The sequence below is a fragment of the Ictalurus furcatus genome, chromosome 10 (genome assembly GCF_023375685.1).
Source record: "Ictalurus furcatus strain D&B chromosome 10, Billie_1.0, whole genome shotgun sequence".
In the NCBI taxonomy this organism is placed as follows: domain Eukaryota; kingdom Metazoa; phylum Chordata; class Actinopteri; order Siluriformes; family Ictaluridae; genus Ictalurus; species Ictalurus furcatus.
Genome location: NC_071264.1, coordinates 30,521,008 through 30,542,589, shown reverse-complemented (window position 1 = coordinate 30,542,589; position 21,582 = coordinate 30,521,008).

The window sequence follows — 21,582 nt, the reverse complement described above, 5'->3', positions numbered from 1 at the left end:
AGCGATTAATGGCTTCATGTCGCAGCTTTCATAAAGTGTTAGACTACATAAAGCGGTCATGAGGTCTCGCTTTAATAGCACACTGACAACAAAACAGGAAGTCATAAATATGTATTTATTGCCTGTGGGTGTTTGGGCGTGAAGGTGAAACAGACCTCAGGAGACACTCGGGTTAAAAAAAAAAAATCCCAGAACCCCAGCGGACGTTCTGGGAAAACGTACACATATATGTTATAATTACACAGGGGATGATGTAATACTGATGAATATTCATTTTATTGATCTTAAATCAAGGTATTGCACATACAAAACTTCCTGTTTGATTTTTTTTCATTTCTGTATATTAAGGACCATCACACAGTGACGTCTAGAATCTCATAATGATTTAAAAAAAAAAAAAAAAAACCTTGTAAAATGTCGTAATTTAGTAAATAAACGTTTTGTAAAAGTTTGAGGGAGGGACTAAACTTGAGAAGGTTTTAAATAAGGAATAAACCTAGAAAGAATATTAGGAAGTGACCACACAGGTCTCGGGATAGTGGACCAGCCCGGCAGTGAAGTCCGGAAATCGAAGCGAATAATTAACAAATGTTATCAATTTAAAGAGGAAATCATGCAAATGAGACGAGTCTAAAATATCATTTGTGTCGACGATAAATGGAATATCAGCTTGAGTCCAGCTTGACCTTCACGTAACGTGCGACCTTCACGAAAACCTCACGTTTATTTCGTAATTATAATGAAATTTCTCTAGTGCAAATAATACAATTAAAAGTAAAAATAAATGAGAAAATAAATGTCAGAAAATATCACCGGCTTTGACTTTTTCTAATTGTGTGTGTGTGTGTGTGTGTGTGTGTGTAAGAGAGTGCAGGAGGGAATCGTTAAAATATCAGATGCGCCACTGAGCCGCTCTTTAATTTGACACGTGCGCTTCAGGCAATAAACACGTGGGAGAAAATGACGGGGAGAAGATCGTAATCACGGGTGAATAAAATCTCATCTCTGGGGTGAGGAGGAGATGGGATCGGTGTCTCAGGTACACGGTGATGGTTTGTTTGATCGTTATGCCGGAGCTGAAGAGGTGAGATAATTAGTCGCCGTTAGAGTTCAGCCTTGGATTCAGAGGTCGCTGAAAACATATCAGATGAGTGAACAATGGTTTTAACCCTTTCCTGCTCGAAGATGGCAGTGATGGAGGGGTGGAGGGGTGGAGGGGGGAGACCGGGGTGGCGCGAGGTGCAGGATAATTGATACAGTGATTATTCTAAAGAGCGCCCAAAAAATACACGGGGTTAAAAGGGTTAAATATGAGACGTGCAGATGAAAAAAAAATCGCCGAGCATAAAAATCACACACATTTCACATGTGACTGTAAACAATACGTGATCGCGTGTGAAACATTATTACAGGAAAATAAATTAATTATTTGTAAAATAACCCCGAAAAATTCACGTGGAAATACAGTAAATAAATCCTTGGGGGGAAAATAATGCGTGAGAAATAAAAATACATGAGCTACAAGTAAAAGAAAAGAAAAAAAAAAACAACGTGTGAAATATAACACGTGACGTCCAAAAAGCACGTGTGTCAATTTTATGTGAATATTATTTTTACAATTATTCTTTATTTGTTTTTGTTTTTGAATCAATCAAGTTGTTCATTATTATTATTATTATTATTATTATTATTATTATTATTAATGGGTTCCTTTGTTTAATTATCAAAAGGAAACCTTTCTAAGAGTACATTAAATATATGTACTTAAATAAATGTACTATATACCGAACACATATACTGAAATACATTTCCCTCTGATGGAACCCTTAAAGGTTCTATGTAGAACCCTACAACAAAGTGTTTTTCCTATCAGAAAGAGAGTAAACTGGTGTGCGTAAGTGTGTGGTACAAACTCCAAATTATTCCTCATTATTTACTTCTCAATATCTAGAACTTGTCAGGAGTTTAACATTTACGTCCTCATGGTGTGATTCATCCCCGGTATTGTAAACTGTTAATACGGTCTGTTGGCCCGGGTCTGTCCTTCTTTTTGAGCAAATGTTTACGAACCGGTTCTGTTCCTGCGTGCCTGAAAGTGGCCATTGTTACGCCTCTTCTTAAGAAGCCTTCCTTAGACACATCTGTCTTAAATAATTATAGCCCTATCTCTGTGGTTCCTTTTATCTCCAAGGTAGTGGAAAAAGTTGTGATGTGGCAACTTGATTCATTCTTAAATACGAATCGAATGACTGAAGTCTTCCAGTCAGGGTTTAAGACTTTTTCACAGCACTGAATCTGCTCTGTTGGGAGTTTATAAATGACATTTTAGTTGCTGGTACCTCTGTCATTTTAGTTCTCTTAGACTTATCCGCAGCCTTCGACACTGTCGATCACACATTGATCCTATCTAGATTAGAATCCTACGTGGGGTTAAAAGGTTCCGTTTAAATCTTCTTTATTTGAGGCAGTTTTACCTCCTCTGCTGCTCCCCTTGAATCCGGTCTTGCTCAGGGCTCTATTCTGGCACCATCGCTCTTCTCCGTCTACATGCTACCCTTTAGGTTCGATTCTGAGAAAGTATGGCGTATCCCCCCACTTTTATGCGGACGATACCCGGATCTACTTGCCGTTAAAAAGAAACGACCTTTCTGCCATACAAACTCTTTTATCCTGTCTCGATAAGGTTAAACTCTGGTTAGCCAGTAACTTTTTTAACTCTAAACGACTCCAAGGCCGAGGTTTTTCGTTCATCCGCCAAATTTGTCTAATAATACCGCTCTGGGAAATTTGTCTGTTTTTAATTCTAATCGTGTACGGAACCTTGGTGTTTTTCTAGACAGTTGGTTATCGTTAGACAAATGTGTGTCCTCTGTCGATGCCTCTAGCTTTTTTCAGCTTTGCTTACTCTCTAAAATAAATCATTTTCTGTCTGAAAAGTCCCTTGGGATAGCTGTTCATGCCTTTATAACCTGTTTGGTTTGGAAGTCCCAGATAGCTCGACTTCAACTGGTTCAAAATGCTGCAGCCAAATTTCTTAAGAATGCTCGCGAATATGACCAAGCCACTCCCACGCTGCGAGCTCTCTATTGGCCTCCAGTCTAATTTAGGATCGACTTCAAAATTCATCTCTTTGTATGTAAATGCTCACATAAGCTTGCTCATAACTATCTGTCTGATATATTGTGTCCCTACAACCGTCCCAGATCTGGCAACCTTAACTTACTGACAGTCCCTTGTTCAGAGTTATAAAATGCAGAGGAGATAGAGCTTTTTCAGTGCTGGGGCCTAGATTGTGGAATAGCTTGCCAGTGCAACTTAGAGTAGCACCCACTTTATCACTCTGTAAACCTCTTCTGAAAACCTCTTTGTTTTCCTCAGCTTTTAATACTTGTTAATTGTTGCTACTGGTTATGCTTTAAATTGTGTATTTGTCTACTTTGCTTGTCTACATGTACGGCACTTAAAAGTGCTTTAAAAAATAAATGAACTGAACTGAACACTTAACTTCATGTTACTTGGTACACTCTTAGAAAAAAGGTTCCTTGAGGGGTCTATAAGGGTTCATTGGAAAATGAAGGGTTCTTAGCTTCCTAAAAAGTTCTAATTAGAAGCCTTTGTGATTTATTCTGGGATTCTACATACATAGAACCTGTAAGTGTGTAAGTGTTCCCTATAAGGGTTCCCAGAGGGACAACTTCAGCGTTCTGTATTTAAATGTAAGATCAATTCATTTGAATGTAAAACACGAGAACCTTTTTTTGTTAGAGCATTTCGTACAGTATGTGTGAGGACATGTAGAGCATTTTGGTTGTTATAGAGAACCCTATAGAACCCTGCAACTGTGTTTCCACATCAGAAAGGCTAAGAACTCTTAAACCCTTTTTTTTCCTATGAATGTAGCAAAGTGCAAAGAGTGAAATGTTAAACTCCTGACAGGTTCTAAATATAAAGAAGAAACTAATCCAGTTATTACACACACTTTTAGGAAAAGAGGTTCTTTTAAGGTTCATTAAATAATTAAGGGTTCTTAACCTTTCTGATAAGGAGACTGTCATGCCTACACCAGGCTCCCCTCTCCGACTGTCACACTGACACCGGGCTCCCCTTCTATGCTCCGCTCTCTATCTCTGGACTTCTAATCACTATCACCTGCACATGATCACACACATATCAAGGACTCTTTATAAGACTTACTCTCACGTTCATTTACCGTGCCCTCAATGCAGTTACTGTTAGGTACCGAAATCCCCTTCCTCTGGCCTCTGCTGGCCTTGAAAATCTGAGAGGAGCAACTGTGCTCACCAAGCTGGATTTAGGGAGTACCTACAATCTCATTTGTATCCGTCATGGAGATGAGTGGAAGATGGCCTTCATCACCCCTACAGGCCACTATGAGTATTGGATGGTACCGTATGGGCTATCCAATGCCACCTCACTCTTCCAGGGGTTTATGACCGAGATTTTCCGACAGTATCTCCATCGGTTTGTCATTATCTACATCAACGACATACTTATCTATTCCACCAATCTGGCTGAGCGCCAACAGCATGTACAACCATTTCTCCAAAGTCTCCATAACCATCAGTCGTTCCTCAAAGCGTAGAAGTGCTCCTTACCTCAAGCCTCCACACAGTGCTTAGGGTATAACATCTGCCCCATGGGGGTAGAGATGGATTGAGAGAAGGTGCAAGCCGTTCTGTCCTGGCCACAACTTACAACGGTGAAGGAATTTCAGTGTTTCCTGTGGTTTGCAAATTTTTACAGACACTTCTTCAGGATCTTCAGCTCCACTGTAGCTTCATTGACTTCCCTCCTCTGTAACAAGCTTTTGACTCTACCTTGGTCTCTGGAAGCATCCTCTGCATTCCAAACACTACAGGAAAGGTTCACCTCAGCACTCATACTTTGACATCTGAATCCCAAGCTCCCATTCATGGTGGAAGTTGATGTCTCAACCATCGGAGTAGGAATGGTGCTCTCACAATGGCAAGGTACTCCTCCCAAACTATATCCATGTGCTTTCTTCTCCCTAAAACTCTCAGCAACAGAACAGAACTATGACATTGGCATCTGGGAGCTGTTGGTGATCAAGCTGGTGCTGGAGAAGGGGCGCCACTTTCTGAGGATTCCCTTTATCCCAAGAATTACGGATCATTGGAACCTGGAATATCTCTGTGAGACAAAAAGGTTGAATGGGCCTTGCACCAGGCATGATACCAGTCATGATGGGCCTTGTTTTTCACCCACTTCAACTTCTCCATTACATACCATCCAGGTTCCAAAAAACAAAAGCCAATGCCCTGTCTCAGATTCACTCCTCTGAGCCAGCCCTCACCACTTCCAAACCTTCTTCCATCATAGTCAGTCCCATCCACTGGACCCTGGACCAGCAGATATCCCAAGCCAGTAACAGCGACTCAGCTACCACCAAGTGTCCCCCTAATCGTATCTATCTTCCCATGAGTTTATGTAACTAACTGATGGACTGCGTACATGTGTCCTTAGGCTCGGGACATCCTGGCATGGCACATACCCTCTCACCCCTTCAGAATCATTACTGGTGGCCTACCATTTCCCATGATTTTCGGCTTTTCATCCAAACCTGCCCAGACTGTTCATTGTCTAAAGTTCCTCACCATCTACCAGCCGTAAAGCTCCTCCCTTTGCCTGTTCTGTGGTCACACTTAGGAGTAGATTTCATCACTGAATTATCTGCCTCCAATGGTTACACGTGTGTGCTGGTTGTAGTAGATCGCTTTTCCAAGGCCTGCCATCTGGCTCCATTGAAGGACCTCCCTACTGCCCTGGAGACCGTGGAAACACTGTTCTAACATGTATTCTGATATTACAGCTTTTTTTAAGCTCCTGGGGCTGACTGTCAGCCTCTCCTCCTCCAAGAGATCTGACATTTTCTGTGAACATATAGCCATCAGTATCAGTACCACTGGAGTTGCTAACTGCCCTGGGCTGAGTATGCCCACAATTCCCTTCACCAACCTGCCACCTGCCTCACTCCATTCCAGTGCGTACTCAGCTTCCAACCACCCTTTTCCCCATGGTCAGGGGAACCATCTGATGTACCGGCAGCAGACCAATGGTTTAAGGAGAGCGAGAGGGTCTGGGCCAATGCACACGTCCATCTCCAGAAGAGCCAGGCTGATGCTCAACATTCAGCAACACCACAGTACCAACCTGAGCAGAAGGTCTGGCTCTCCACTAAAGACATCTGGCTCCAGCTGCCATGTCGCAAGCTAAGTCCGTGCTACATCGGTCGATTGTATTTTGGAACAGATTAATGCAGTCACATATCACCTTCAATTACCCCCTCAGTATCATATTGCATCTTCATTTCATGTATCACTCCTCAAACCTTACCATCCTCCTCTCTCTCCTCCTTCAGACTCCGGTGAGGATGAGGAACCCCCTCCAGCACTGCTTCTGGAGGATGGTCCCATGTACACCATACATGACATTCTGGATTCCCGACGCCGAACGGGTTACCTCGAGTACCTGGTCGACTTGGAAGCGTACAGCCCAGAGGAACACTCTGGGGTTGATCAGGACGACATCTTGAACCCCACTTTACTTCCACACAGATCATCCTGATCGTCCAGATCTGCATGGACGGGGTCATCCACGGCGTTGGGGAGTCCGGGCCTGCGAAGTGGTGTGTGGAAGGCGGGGAGGTACCGTCACCTATACTGGGCTCCCCCTCCCCGACTGTCACACCGACACCAGGATCTTCTTCTATGCTCCGCTCTCTATCTCTGGATTTCTAATCACTATCACCTGCACACAATTGCACACTTATCAAGGACTCTTTATAAGGCTCACTCTCACGTTCATTTCCTGTCAAGTCTCATATAGGACTAGTACAGACTGCGCTACTTCCTGAAGTAACGTTTCCATCATATATCACTTTCCGTGTGGATTTACTATATTCATCATTTGCCTATGGATTATCTGGATATTATCCTCAGCTTCCTGTGGATAACTACTTCTCTTTGTCTCTCAGTTTAGTACATCTTCTTCTGTTTTTGTTGTGTTACTTGCCCGACGTTCAGTTTGCAGCTCAGCTTTGTTCCCTCTCCGTCGCCGTTTCATTCATTCAGTCCATCGTCGTCATCTGTGTGTAGTCCACTTCGTAACAGGAACACTCTGGTCTAGGGTTCTACAAAGACACTTTAAGGGACAAGCAAAAAACCATTAAGGGCTCTACATTTTTTAAGCGTGTGTAATAGATAAGAAATTGTAAGTGTTTAATTTGAATGTGAGACACGAGACGTTTTTTTGTGTGTAAATGAGGTAGGAAAGTGTGACTGTAGAAGCATTTTGTGTGAATGTGAGTAGTAAAAGTTGTAAAATGTGAGCATTTGTACACGTGTGTGTGTGTGTGTGTGTGTGTGTGTGTGAGTTTTCTGTGATTGCATTCAAAAATGCCTGATTTTTCTGCGGCTTTTTTTTTTCTTAAAAATTTGTGATGCGACTTTTTTGCGTTTTTTTTTTTTTTTTTTTTTTTTTTGTGGAAAACGACTTGAATTGCCGACATCGCAACTGCACGCTCTTTCGCATCGATGTTTGTTGGTAAGCGAGACCTTTTATCTGCACTCGTGTTTGACACATGGCTTAGCTCCTCCGAGTATTGTGGAGTTTCCTGCGGGGACTGACTAGGTAGAATGTGAACAACACCAGAATTCCAGAAACTCTGCTGTACTCAGACTTGTATTTTCTGTAGTCCCTACTGAAGTGCTATTACTTTACTAGGTAGAGTTTGAGGAGGGGAAAAAAACAGAAAGGAAAAAGAAATAAAGGGCCTAAAAGATGACAGACTGTTTTCACATGCAGGAACAGAACCTGCTGTTTTAACTGTAATGCAGTCGTAAAAAATTCAGGGATGTCGGAGCACCATGTGGAACACGAGATGAAAAAGAATGCTTATCACACAGATGCATTATGTCAACACCTCCACGCTCGCCTCGCCTCATCTCGCCTCGCCTCGTCTCGTCTCGGAGCCTCCCCCGTGAGCTCCAGCGGTCTTTAGGAGTAACTTTGGGCCACCGGCGATCAAAAGATGACAGGAAGTGCTCCGGAGAGACCCTCATGCAGTATTAGAGTCTGACAGCGGTGTATAAATAATACGGCACATAATGCAGCATGCGAATGTTGGCGCGGCCCACCAGGGCTTTCAACAGGTGCACATTTCCACTTTGTTCGACAAAGAGGCCCGTCTTTAGCGCCGAGTCGCATCTGAAAGCTTCTCCTGATCATTCTTTTATGGGAACCTCTCGCTTGGAGAGCACTATATTCACAGAACGTCATGATAATAGAGCGGTTGGGGAAACGCTGGAGGAGAGGTTAGATGTCGGAGTGAATACATTTACAGCGACACCCAGGGGAGAGCGGGGCCGAGCGACACACTCTACACACACACACACTCTAGTGGCAGCAAAACCCATCGTGTGTGTGCGTGTGTAGCAATGGTCATGACCTCGATTCTTCCCTCTCCATCACGGATGTAGTAACTTGCGCTATTGATGCAGGTAGTGTAAAGAACAAATCGCTGAATGGAGGCAAAACACTAAAAAGCCTTTCATCAGCTGGGTTACTTTTACCGACTTACGCCTGAATAGAGCACCGACGGTGGTCTGAAAAGAAATAATACAGTGGGGGAAAATGTGACCTTCGACATGTTTCACAAGAACAATTTTGATTTATTTTTTTTTTATATAAAGGTTGAACAGAAGAGAACATGTTTTCAGGACATGTGGTGCTCTTTGTCAACATATAAACCGAAAAAAAAAAAAAAAAAATCGGTATTTTATTGTGCTTCTGAAGCCAGGTATAAATTCTTTCTTTCGTGGTACGTTAAAGTTCTTTAAGCATTCATTTCTTAATACGGTAAGACACTACGGTATTTTAGCACTTCCTGACGATCCCGTAGCAACCGTCGCTCAGGAAGGAGCAGAAAATGAATTCAGCAAAAATAAACAATGATATCTAACGGATAAAACAGCACAGAGTGGTGTGCTGAAGCATCGTCTATAACCGTAATTTGCTAAACAATTACAATCTGATTTACTAAAAGAACGACACGTCATACTTTTTATTCATTTATAGTTACATTTAATGTCCATGAAACAAGCTCACACTTACGTTATAGCAGCTTTTAACCGAGTCATTTTGAAGTTACTGACTGTTACAAAGCGCTGGCACTGGAGACTCCTTCCATAAATAAACGTTAAATAAACATCTCCTTATAGAAAACGTCACCACTCACGTATCATGTAAGTATCAACACGTACACACGTTATTTAATTCAGAGCCAAATCCAGACTTCAGAAGACTCCTGTGGTATTTCTGTACTCTGTAGCTTTTACAATTTAAAGTTGTTTGCAAGCAAAAAATATTCCCACTTCTTGTTCTTTGCATGAATCAACAACAACAACAACAACAACAAAAAATACAGGACTGTATAAATTAAAAGCGTTTAAAAAAATGTCATAAATAATAAAATACACGGGCTATTTTCCCCAGCCCTGTTTGTGCCTCATAAATAAATGATTTGTTTTTCAACGTCGTCGTACAAAAGCCCGAGACCCGTCTCGCACATTTTTAATTATTTCTTAATAAATGTCAAAAACTGACGGAAGAACGAGAGATGAGAGACGAGAGAAAGACAGAAAGAGAGAGAGAATGAAAGATTGAGCTGTCTCTTGTTTAGGTCTGGCAGTAACGCTGACTCTAACCAACAACCTGTGAAGGATTAATGGTGGAAATTACGCTCTGCTGATAAACTACTACAATTTCAGATCTGAGCTCCTCTTTTTTCTGTTTCCTGAGGAAGAACTTCACTTTCTTTCATGTAAACAGCCCATATCCTGGGACTCGTCCCCCTCTCCACATCATCCTCTCATCCACTTCTACCTTATCTTCTAATCTACTCATCCCCTCATACCTCATCTCCTCATCCTCTCATACATTCTTATTTTATCTCCTCATCCCCTCATCCCCTCATACCTCATCTCCTCATCCTCTCATACATTCTTACTTTATCTCCTCATCCCCTCATCTCCTCATAACTTATCTCCTCATCCTCTCGTCAACTCCTACCTTATCTCCTCATCCTCTCATCCATTCTTACCTTATCTCCTCATCCTCTCATCCACTCCTACCTTATCTCCTCATCCTCTCATCCATTCTTACCTTATCTCCTCATCCTCTCATCCCCTCATAACTTATCTCCTCATCCCCTCATAATTTATCTCCTCATCCTTTCATCCCCTCATAACTTATCTCCTCATCCTCCCATCCACTCCTACTTTATCTCCTCATCTCCTCATCCTCTCATACATTCTTACTTTATCTCCTCATCCCCTCATCTCCTCATAACTTATCTCCTCATCCTCGCGTCAACTCCTACCTTATCTCCTCATCCTCTCATCCATTCTTACCTTATCTCCTCATCCTCTCATCCCCTCATAACTTATCTCCTCATCCCCTCATAATTTATCTCCTCATCCTTTCATCCCCTCATAACTTATCTCCTCATCCTCCCATCCACTCCTACTTTATCTCCTCATCTTCTCATCCCCTTGTACCTTCTCTCCTCATTCTCCCATCCCCTTGCACCCTCATGCTCTTGCCCTCTCTGGCTGTAATTAGAATCTGCCGCAAAATGAAATGGAAAGCAGAGAGGAGGTTTATTTTCCCAGAGACCCCATAACATCTGCAATACAAACACGCCACCTATCTAACCACAGTGCTGTCAGAGAGACCGGGAGATGTAGCTCACACACACACACACACACACACACACACACACACACACACAATCACTCTGCAGTCGTGACACCAGACCTGCTATTACCAGCCCCGTCTATACAACAAGCTCTATTGGCTGAATATAATGCTAAAACCTAGCAGAGAAATTTTCTTGTTCATAAAAAGTAAAAACTTTTGTGCAGCCTGATCCCGCAAAAAGAAAATATTGTAGTTGTATGTTGTTAAAAGGTATAAAACAAGCTTATTAACAATCCGAACGTTACCCAGCGAAGTATTTCAGTGAATCAAATACTTTAGCAGAGATAATAAACATACAAAAAAGTAAAAGTGTTTTAGATTTTCAAGGTTACAAACATCAACTCCCCCATAATAACTTCTTTTGAGAGAAGATATGAAGTTTGTGTGAACAAGTGTGAGATCGGCAAAATCTGTAACTGAAAAATCATCTACAAGTTTCTAAGTGTCATGAATGTGCTGTTAGAAAAAAAATACTTATAAGATAAAGATACTTGCAACCATCTATGCTGGAACGTTTGTTTGCTTTTTGCCATTTTATATAAAAGCAAAGTCACATAAACCCTGTAACATCTAACGTCACCTCATCAAGCTTTTTATACATAGCAGAGACTCGAGTCGCACTTAAGTCGCAAAAAAAAATTACTTGAAACTTGACATGGACTCGTGAACACCTGACTCGAGACTTGACTTGGACTCGTGAACACCTGACTCGAGACTTGACATGGACTTGTGAACACCTGACTCGAGACTTGACATGAACTCATGAACACCTGACTCGAGACTTGACTTGGACTCGTGAGCACCTGACTCGAGACTTGACTTGGACTCGTGAGCACCTGACTCGAGACTTGACATGGACTCATGAACACTTGACTCGAGACTTGACAAGGATTCGTGAACACCTGACTTAAGACTTGACATGGACTCGTGAGCACCTGACTCGAGATGTGACTTGGATTCGTGAACACCTGACTTAAGACTTGACTTGGACTCATGAACACCTGACTCGAGACTTGACTTGGATTCGTGAACAACTGACTTGAGACTTGACTTGGACTCGTGAACACCTGACTCGAGACTTGACTTGGACTCGTGAACACCTGACTCGAGACTTGACTTGGACTTGAAGAAAATGTCACAAGAATTCATCTCTAAACACACCAAGCCAGCGTTATTATATACACGCGTGACGCGTCTGAAGGTGCACGTTCATCACCCATCGGAAAAGTGCTGTTATATAAACGAACAACAAACAATAACAATAAAGCCGAGTCGTACCTTGTGATAATCTTCATGTCATTTCATTTGAAAAGCGATCAGTTAATCCAAAGGGAAGCTGCGGTGTTACACAGCCCGTCCCCCAAACCAAGTTTACCAAGTTAAACTGCATCTATACTCGGGGGTTTTGTTACCGCCGGTGCTCACTGGAAAACAACCTTACCCATCGTTGCTTGAGAACTACAGCAAACTACGGCAAACCAAGTAGCTCAAAATACGCCGCACATTTGACAGTCTCTGCATTCTAAATGGTATAAATCACCTTCAAAGGACACTTTGAAGAGAGAGTAATCAAGCTAGTTGTGCTGTAAGATGGATTCAAACTGAATTTCCAATAAAAAATGACTTAAAAATGTAGTTTTAGTAGAAGAAGAAACCTTTGTTAGTCACGCATACATTACAGCACAGTGAAATTCTTTTCTTCGCATATCCCAGCACGTTAGGAAGTTGGGGTCAGAGTGCAGGGTCAGCCATGATACAGCACCCCTGGAGCAGGGAGATTTAAGGACCTTGCTCAAGGGCCCAACAGTGGCAGCTTAGTGGTGCTGGGGCTTGAACCCCTGACCTTCTGATCAGTAACCACAAGCCTTAACCGTTGAGCCACCACTGCCCAGTGACCATTAGTTTTGAGCGCCACACCTTTTAGCCCTCCAAAACTCTCACGGTGGATGGTAAAGTGAAAGAACTATTGCTAATAATAGAGCAAAGACTTGAGACTTGACTTGGACTCCACCTCAGTGACTTGAGACTTGACTTGGACTCCACCTCAGAGACTTGATACTTGACTTGGACTCCACCTCAGAGACTTGACACTTGACTTGGACTCCACCTCAGAGACTTGACTTGGACTCCACCTCAGAGACTTGACTTGGACTCCACCTCAGACACTTGATACTTGACTTGGACTCCACCTCAGAGACTTGACACTTGACTTGGACTCCACCTCAGAGACTTGACACTTGACTTGGACTCCACCTCAGAGACTTGACTTGGACTCCACCTCAGACACTTGATACTTGACTTGGACTCCACCTCAGAGACTTGACACTTGACTTGGACTCCACCTCAGAGACTTGACTTGGACTCCACCTCAGACACTTGATACTTGACTTGGACTCCACCTCAGAGACTTGACACTTGACTTGGACTCCACCTCGAAGACTTGACTTGGACTCCACCTCAGAGACTTGAGACTTGACTTGGACCTCAGGGACTTGTGAACATGTCTGATACATACTCTACAGTTGCTTTATAAAAGAATTTACGCCACGTGTTATAAACCAAGTCTCACCAACATTCCAATAAAACCTATACACATTTACAGCAGTCCTAGATGAACTGAATATTAGAATATAATCTCAGTTGTATTTAACATATAACACACATTAGCTAATGCATATGCACGGATAATTCAGTTACTCCAAAATGGACGCTGTTTGAATATTCATGACATGCTAAATATTTAATGGGTCAATTTGAAAGGATTAATGATAAGTGTATACATGTGCACGTTGCATTGCATATTATTATATTAATAATTACATTTTAAGACAATTGAGGTGTACAGCAAGTCCCACATGAATTTAATTATGATTAACAGTGCGCCATGAATAATGATGGTTTTTGTAACATTTATGGAATGCTTTCCTATTTAATATGGAGTAAATATGCAAAGCTTGGTACATGGTACATGCATCCTTGGTATTGTACTGTAGCTATAATTATACATACACATACTAGGTGGTCCAGGTCTACTTCCAAGTGAACTGTAGTGAGAAAGTGAATCGACTCTGAATCGACTCACTGCAGGAAGTGAATCAAAGACTGTGTCTTTTGAGTTGAAGTGTTTTTTGTAGGAGCTCCTATGCATCGATGGCTCCTCCATGGAGACTGTCAAGAGCACCACATTCCTTGGTGTTCACCTGGTGGAGAACCTCACCTGGTCCCTCAACACCAGCTCAACAGCCAAGAAAGCTCAGCAGCATCTCTACTTTCTGCGAAGATAGGTTCTGAGAAAAGCAAATCTCCCACTCAATATCCTCACCACATTCTACGGAGGGATTATCGAGCGCATCCTGAGGAGCTGCATCACTTCCTGGTTTGGAAATTGCACCATATCAGAATCGCAGGACCCTGCTGCGGATAGTGAAGACAGCTGAGAAGATCATCAGGGTCCCTCTTCTCTCCATCATACACATTTACACCACACGATGCATCTGCAAAGCCACCTCACACAAACTCTTCACACTCCTGCTGTCTGGCAAATGGTACCAAAGCATTTGGGCCTCATGGCCAGACTGTGTAACAGTTTCTTCCCCAAAGCCATCAGACTCCTCAGTACTCAGAGACTGATAAAGGTTTAACACACACACACCCACACACACACACACACACACTCACACACACACACACACACACACACACACACATACATACACACACACACACACACACACACATCATTTTGTAATTTTGTTTTGCTTATTGGCTTGTTTAATGACGTGCAGTGTGAAATGAAACCAAATCAAATAGTGAATGAATCAAAAGAATCAATTTCACTCTGATTCAGACTCGACAAATGGATTCATAGGTGTGAAAAATGGAATCTTTAGACAATTAAGGGTAACTCCCAAAACATAGGGAAATAGAACCTTTAAGACATAAACAGAACCTGTACACAGAACCTTTAAGGGACGTTTTACGACGGATGACCAAAGGACTGAAGAATTGTTAGGTTAAGCGTTGAACTTTATTTTTTTAAGAGTGTAAATTATGCAGTTTTCGATGTTACTCTGTAATGAGAGTATGTTGAGGATCAGGTTCAGGTTCAGATTCAGGTGTGTGTGTGTGTGTGTGTGTGTGTGTAGCATTGTCTGCACATTCCTGGTGCTCTTTGAAGGACTGATGCAGAGCTGTCCGTGATAATTAGAGTTCAGTAACCGTCTCATTAGAGACAGGACACCTCCTGATTATTTTCTCCTCTTTTCTCGTTAACGCAGGTCCAGTCTCAGCAACAATATTGCAATAATAATAATAATAATAATAATAATAAATATATAAATTATATCAAAGAAATTCTCTACAATTTTTATTAGAGACAAAATGACAAAAACACACAGGATAACAAAACCTTTGAATTACCAGTCCGCTAATGTATGCAGAGCCAAATGAATGGCTCAACTACTTCTTTTTCTTCTTCTTCTTCTTCTTCTTTTCCACCCCCTCTCTCTTGTAGCTTAAATTTTTCATTACAAATTTCCGGCGCTTCAAAGTCGCATCTTGCAGCCGGTCCCCTTTCTTCTCCCTTGGCGTGACAAAGAACTGTCAAAAACTGTCCCCGTGTTTGCTGTTTTTCTCCTCGGCTTTTATCCCTCTCTTGCATCTAAATGTCAAATAACACAGTTTAAATACAACACAGCATCCCTTCATCTGAGAGAGAGAGAGAGAGAGAGAGAGAGGGAGGGAGCGAGGGTGAGAAAAGAAGGCGAAAATACAGCAGAAGGCGTCTAAAAGGGGCCTAATTAATCCTTGTGCATTGATTTTGTTTTAGTGTGATGTGTTCGATGAAAAAGAAAAGGGAACGAGAGAAAGAGATGACTTGGGAAGGAGCTCTCATTAAAATCATTAGCAGCTTGATGTCAGCCGGAAAAAGAAAAAAAAACCCATCTCACTCAGTGCTGCTTAAAAGCACATTTACAGGTACGTCTTTAATGTCACAAGAATGGACACGGCACTTTCCAAAGAGACCAAACAGACCAACTCGTCTTTCTCTCCCTCCTCTATGTTAACCCTTATGCTCTGTCTGGGGTTTGGTAAAGCGGCCTTGACTTTAAATAAATAAAACTTATAAGCAAAATTCTTCTTCTTCTTCCTCTTCTTCTTCTTCTTCTTCTTCTTATAATTATTATGCTATTAATGAACAAAGAAAAAATTTTTATAGAGTATTGTTCAAAAGTCTTTGCACATGTAAATAAATTCTGTAAAGCAATCACGCCTTCAAACATAACCAAATAAAATGTCTCTAGACATAAAATCGGACTATACAGATCGGTAAACAGGCATAAAATGAATGGAACCAATATCGGTTGTGACTCTTTGTCCTTAAACTGGCATCAGTTCTCTTAGGTTCTCTGTCGTACAGTTTTAAGCATCCTGAAGACATGGACAAGGAACCAAGGAACCTGAACCAAGGACATGGTTCTGGTCCATATATGAAACATGAAACGGTGGTTTTAGTGTCGGTCACGTGACCTCACTATGGATGCGTATAAAAACGGTAAAAATGTCAAATTAGTATAGTAATATAGTAGGTATAGGGAGGTAATATAGTAAGAAACGCATACAGTTTCTTACGCATACGTATAAGTGCTGATTTCTTCAGACGTGGTTTGAAGACCGCCAGTGACTCAGCTGTTCGGCCATCTACGGGAAGTTCATTCCATCACCGAGGTTCCAGGACAGAGAAGAATCTCGATGCGCGCCTTCTTTATATCTTGGATGGTGCCCACCATAGCAGATGTCTGTGTACTCCTCCTGCAGCCCTCCTTATTTGTTGTTTAACACTAACAAGTGTTGTAATTTCCACTAGTGTTGAAACACTGCTGGAAATCAGAAAATAAACATACAGGCTTACTTTAAGTCTGTCTGATCTGAATCACCTCCTGTGTCCGAGCTCACACCAGCGAGGCCCACCAACACCGGATTTCGAGTCATCAGCGCAGCCAGGTTAAAGAGCGATCCAAGCGGAGACAAGGCAAGAGAGGTGGGCTACATGCTAGGCTACAGGCTAGAGAACACGCCAGACCCAGTGTTTCAGCTCCAGACGCACTCCGTTCACCGCGTCGGCCGTAAAGCAGCGTCTGGAAAACACAAAGATGGGAGAACCTGCACCTACATTAACGGCGGGTGGTGCTTGGATGTGTAGAGTGTCAGTAAACACTGCTTGAGTGATACAGAACTTTTATTAGTGAAATGCAGGCCCTTTTATTTGCCAGGAGAGTTTACCGAAGTCGTTCTCCTGGCTGTTGACATTCCGCCACACGTCAGCTCTGCGGTAGCTCTTAAAAACCACAAGAAACCACACATTCAGATGCGGTGTTTATCGTTGTGGGAAACTTCAATCACTGTGATTTACGGAATGTGCTTCCAACATACCACCAGCGTGTTCGTTTCCCTACAAGGGTGAAGAACATACTAGACCAGGTGTACAGTAATGTGAAGGGTGCATACGAGACGGCACCCCGCCCCCACTTCGGACAGTCTGACCACATCTCAGTGTTCCTCTACCCCACATACAGACAGGTCCTCATGCAAGCCCTGCCAGTAAGTAAAAGTGTGGACCGAATATTCTGATCAGGTGCTTCAGGACTGCTTTGAATGTACGTAGCGGTAGGTGTTTAAGAACACTGCTACGCATGAGGACTGTACTCTCGACCTGGCTGAGTACGCTTCAGTAGTAACCAGCAACATCAGCACCTGCATCGACAACACTGTACCCACTGAACAGATCCAGACATTCCCCAACCAAAAGCCTCGGTAAACTGTTTTTATACGTATTAGATACCATTTTTCTGTGTTGTTTAAAATGAAAACTACCGATTAAATTAACCGTATTATTATTATTATTATTGGGCGCACGGTGGCTTAGTGGTTGGCACGTTCGCCTCATACCTCCAGGGTCGGGGGTTCGATTCCCACCGTGGCCCTGTGTGTGCGGAGTTTGCATGTTCTCCCCGTGCTGCGGGGGTTTCCTCCGGGTACTCCGGTTTCCTCCCCCAGTCCAAACACATGCATGGTAGGCTGATTGGCGTGTCCAAAGTGTCCGTAGTGTATGAATGGGTGTGTGAGTGTGTATGTGATTGTGCCCTGTGATGGATTGGCACCCTGTCCAGGGTGTACCCCGCCTTGTGCCCCATGCTCCCTGGGATAGGCTCCAGGTTCCCCGCGACCCTGAAGAAGGAGTAAGCGGTAGAAGATGGATGGATTATTATTATTATTATTATTAATACATCTTTCTGTGACAAACAACACAACTCAAAACTCAAAACAAAAGTATCCCGAGACATTTTTCTAATTATTTTACACGATCGCATTGAATTTATTCAGCAGGAGCAGAATTACGAAATTCCTGTATTAACATCATTTCAGTTTGTTCACCGTCTGTTTTTTTTTTTTTTTTTCTTTTCCAGTGTGACTTCATTAAAACGAAGATGAAAAAGAACGACTAGCGTTCATCTCCATCCATCGCCGACCCTCCCTCGTGTCAGCGGCGAACAAAGCCACGGCCTCCTAAATAATTACAGCGTTAAAGCCGTGCAGGACTAATTAAAGCCTGACTTCCCTTACCTGTTTTCACAGCCAATTAAGAAAATTAACCCTCCGTTTAGGCCTTGGCATCCTGCCTATGCTGCTAATAGGTAGGAGGAAAAAAAATCCACACAGGCTACTCCGATAAACACAGGACAGGAGCGAATGTGCGTGGCACGAGCTCTGATTATCTCACTTTAGGACGCTGATTGGTGTTGACATGAGGTTAAAACGGTGGGAATTGTTGATTTAGGTTAATCATGGCCTGATTGTGGGAGAAATCAAGCATTTTGTGGTTTTAAAACACGTTCAGAGTTGCTCTTTATCTCAGCGTGATGAGAAACGTTCAGTAGGATCGTGACAGATAGGAAGATAAACATTGAAAGCAAGAAAGCAAGCTATAGTATTTATTTATTTCTTTTCTCACTTGTAAGTCGCTTTGGATAAAAGCGTCTGCTAAGTGAATAAATGTAAATGTAAATTTAAAAGATCAGGCTAACTAGCAAACATTAGCTACCTAGCTAGGCTAACGTTGCTTAGCACCACCAAGCTTTATATCCCGTTTAAACCTGCTACACCGCTTCACCAAGGTAATTGAAACTACATTTTCCTTTTAATCGAAATGTAGAACAGCAGAATGATGGAAGGAAAGTGGTGGAAAACAGGAAGGTCGCTTCTTTGGGTGAATGATTTAGTGTCTGTTTTCACAGTCAAGTTAACGATACTGTATGTTTTATTGTTCTATTACAATAAAGTCACATCAGAGTTGCTGTAGTGATGTAGAAAGGTGAATCAATAGAGTATAGTTTGCAGCACTGTTAATATTTTCCCAGAATTCCACGCAGGCAGCTTTATTGAACCCTAAAAGATACTTGAATCTACGTTTAAATGCAGAATTCTACTGCAGAGATGACACGAAACGAGGAAATCTTTTGCAATTTGCATTATCGTGATGAAGGAACGCACTTGAGGAATACACGCGAGTCATTAACTCGGCGTCTTTCACCCCGCGCTCTGCCTAAAACATGCCGCACCTGTGAAACTCCCTCCTATATCACTGTATGAATTAATCACACACCGCCTTATGCACTCTGATGCAATTTCTTATGCACATTAACGAGGGCTGACAGCTGGAACGCTTGGAATAGAAATAAAATCACAGTCAAAGAAGAAGAAAAGGAAAACGCGGTTGTGCGACGACTATTCGCACGTCTCCACCTGCAAACCGCCCCTAGCTGCTGTTTTCTCTGCAACGGATGCGTGTTTGGGTGTGAAAAGAGGAAAAATGATCCACAAATTGGAGCAACACTCGCATTCTGTCGCTCCTAAACGCATTGTGGTGTATGAACACTAATTTTACATTGTGTGAATGTATGACGGGGCGACAAAACGCCCTTTCAGCACGCGTCATTTCAATTTCAATTACTGATCACACGCTTTGTTGGTTGTTTTCCCAAAATCGAGGGATTTTCTACTTCATTCTGTGTTTTTATTTGGAAAAAAAAAAAAAAAAAAAAAACCCCAAACCTAAATTCTTTATTTGCACACAGATACAGTGCGAGTGTAGCCGGGTTGAAAGTTTAAATGCGATCTCATTAAGATTGTTAAGTGACCTTCAGCGGTGTTAATGAGATTTAAGGTGAGGGACGCAGTGGCGATGTGGTCGATTCTATTATTCATCATCGCTCTGTAATGACATTTCTCAGCTGTCAGAAGCAACGCAGGGGGTCTCCTGTGAGGATCAGGGGGGAATTAACCATCATCCACATCCATGCAGGAGGGAGGGAGCCGGGAACAGCACTGTGTGTTTATCATAAACACACACACACATACACACACTCACACCCTACACTGACAAATATAGGTACAGTACGTGCTGAGTCCCCAGGTAACTCGTGACCTCACTGGCTCCAGTGCAAACCCATATTTCTCCTGGCCCAATAAATAACAGAATGCGGAGGATTTAATTAAGATATCAGATGGCAGCGGGTCACTCGCGGTACAAGATCGGAGGCCTGCAAAATACACACTCGAGCACTACAAAGAGCGCATTAACCTGAGCGGAATTCATGGCCCATGATTGAGGAAATGGAGACTCACTGTAAAGTATTTTAAACAGTGTAGCAGGCTCGCGAAAAGCATCTGATCATCTGAGGGGGGCACATACTTTTGGAACTTTTCTCCAATCGTTGTTTCAGTGCGAGTACGGAATGAACGCTGTGAATGTAGCAAACAGCACTACAGCACTCGTGTTAATGTTCGTGTTGATGTTCATCGTCACGTTCACGTTACTGTTCACGTCACGGATCTACAGGAACGATCACAGCCCCTCACCTGTCCAACTCTCGGCTCTCCATCACGATAATCGAGGACGGGAGAAAAATCGCCAAATCTCCATCAGCTCTGCAGATCAGTGGACCTCTCCAGGCAGATGGTCTGATTTCCTCTCGCTCAGGAAGCTGCGTCTGATCGAGGAACATCTAAAGCCACGCCATGTCTCCATCCCGTTTATAGATCAGTAATAATTCGAACAAACCTAATAAACAGATAATAAAGCAATTTACTGATACAAAACTGCACGGAAATATTTGCAAACCGATTAACCATAAATATTAGCAAATGCGTTAATTAAGCAAGTTCGGATTAAATCTAATTAACATTTCAAAATAAATACACCTTCGTGTATCATATAAAATAAATATAATATTCATACAGTAATTATTCATGAATTACTCATTCATTATTAATTCATCATTAAGTCGTAAGCGGTTTATTACTCGCTTATGAAACGTTTATTACCAAGCCTTTAATTATAATACAAAAAAAACAACTCGACTGAGGTATCAAGCACAAAAAGGAATGAATTATATACATAAATAAATAATATATGTAATAAGTGACAGTGTGGGATTGCACTGTGAGGTGTTTAAGAGTTATATACTGTTATTTATATACATGTAATGATTTTTTATTTATATATATATACAGTATAACTTTAGTGTATCGATGTCGTGTCACTACACTGCAGAATGAACACATTATTGATAGTAATTCTTACCTTTTAATAAGCATTCATAACACCTATTTTGTCATGCATTATAACAGCTGTCATGAAGTGTCATAACATCAATGACAAAACATGCTAACTAGCGCACACTTAGCAAAAATGTGTGTTTGGTGTCGTGCAAATGTCGTGTC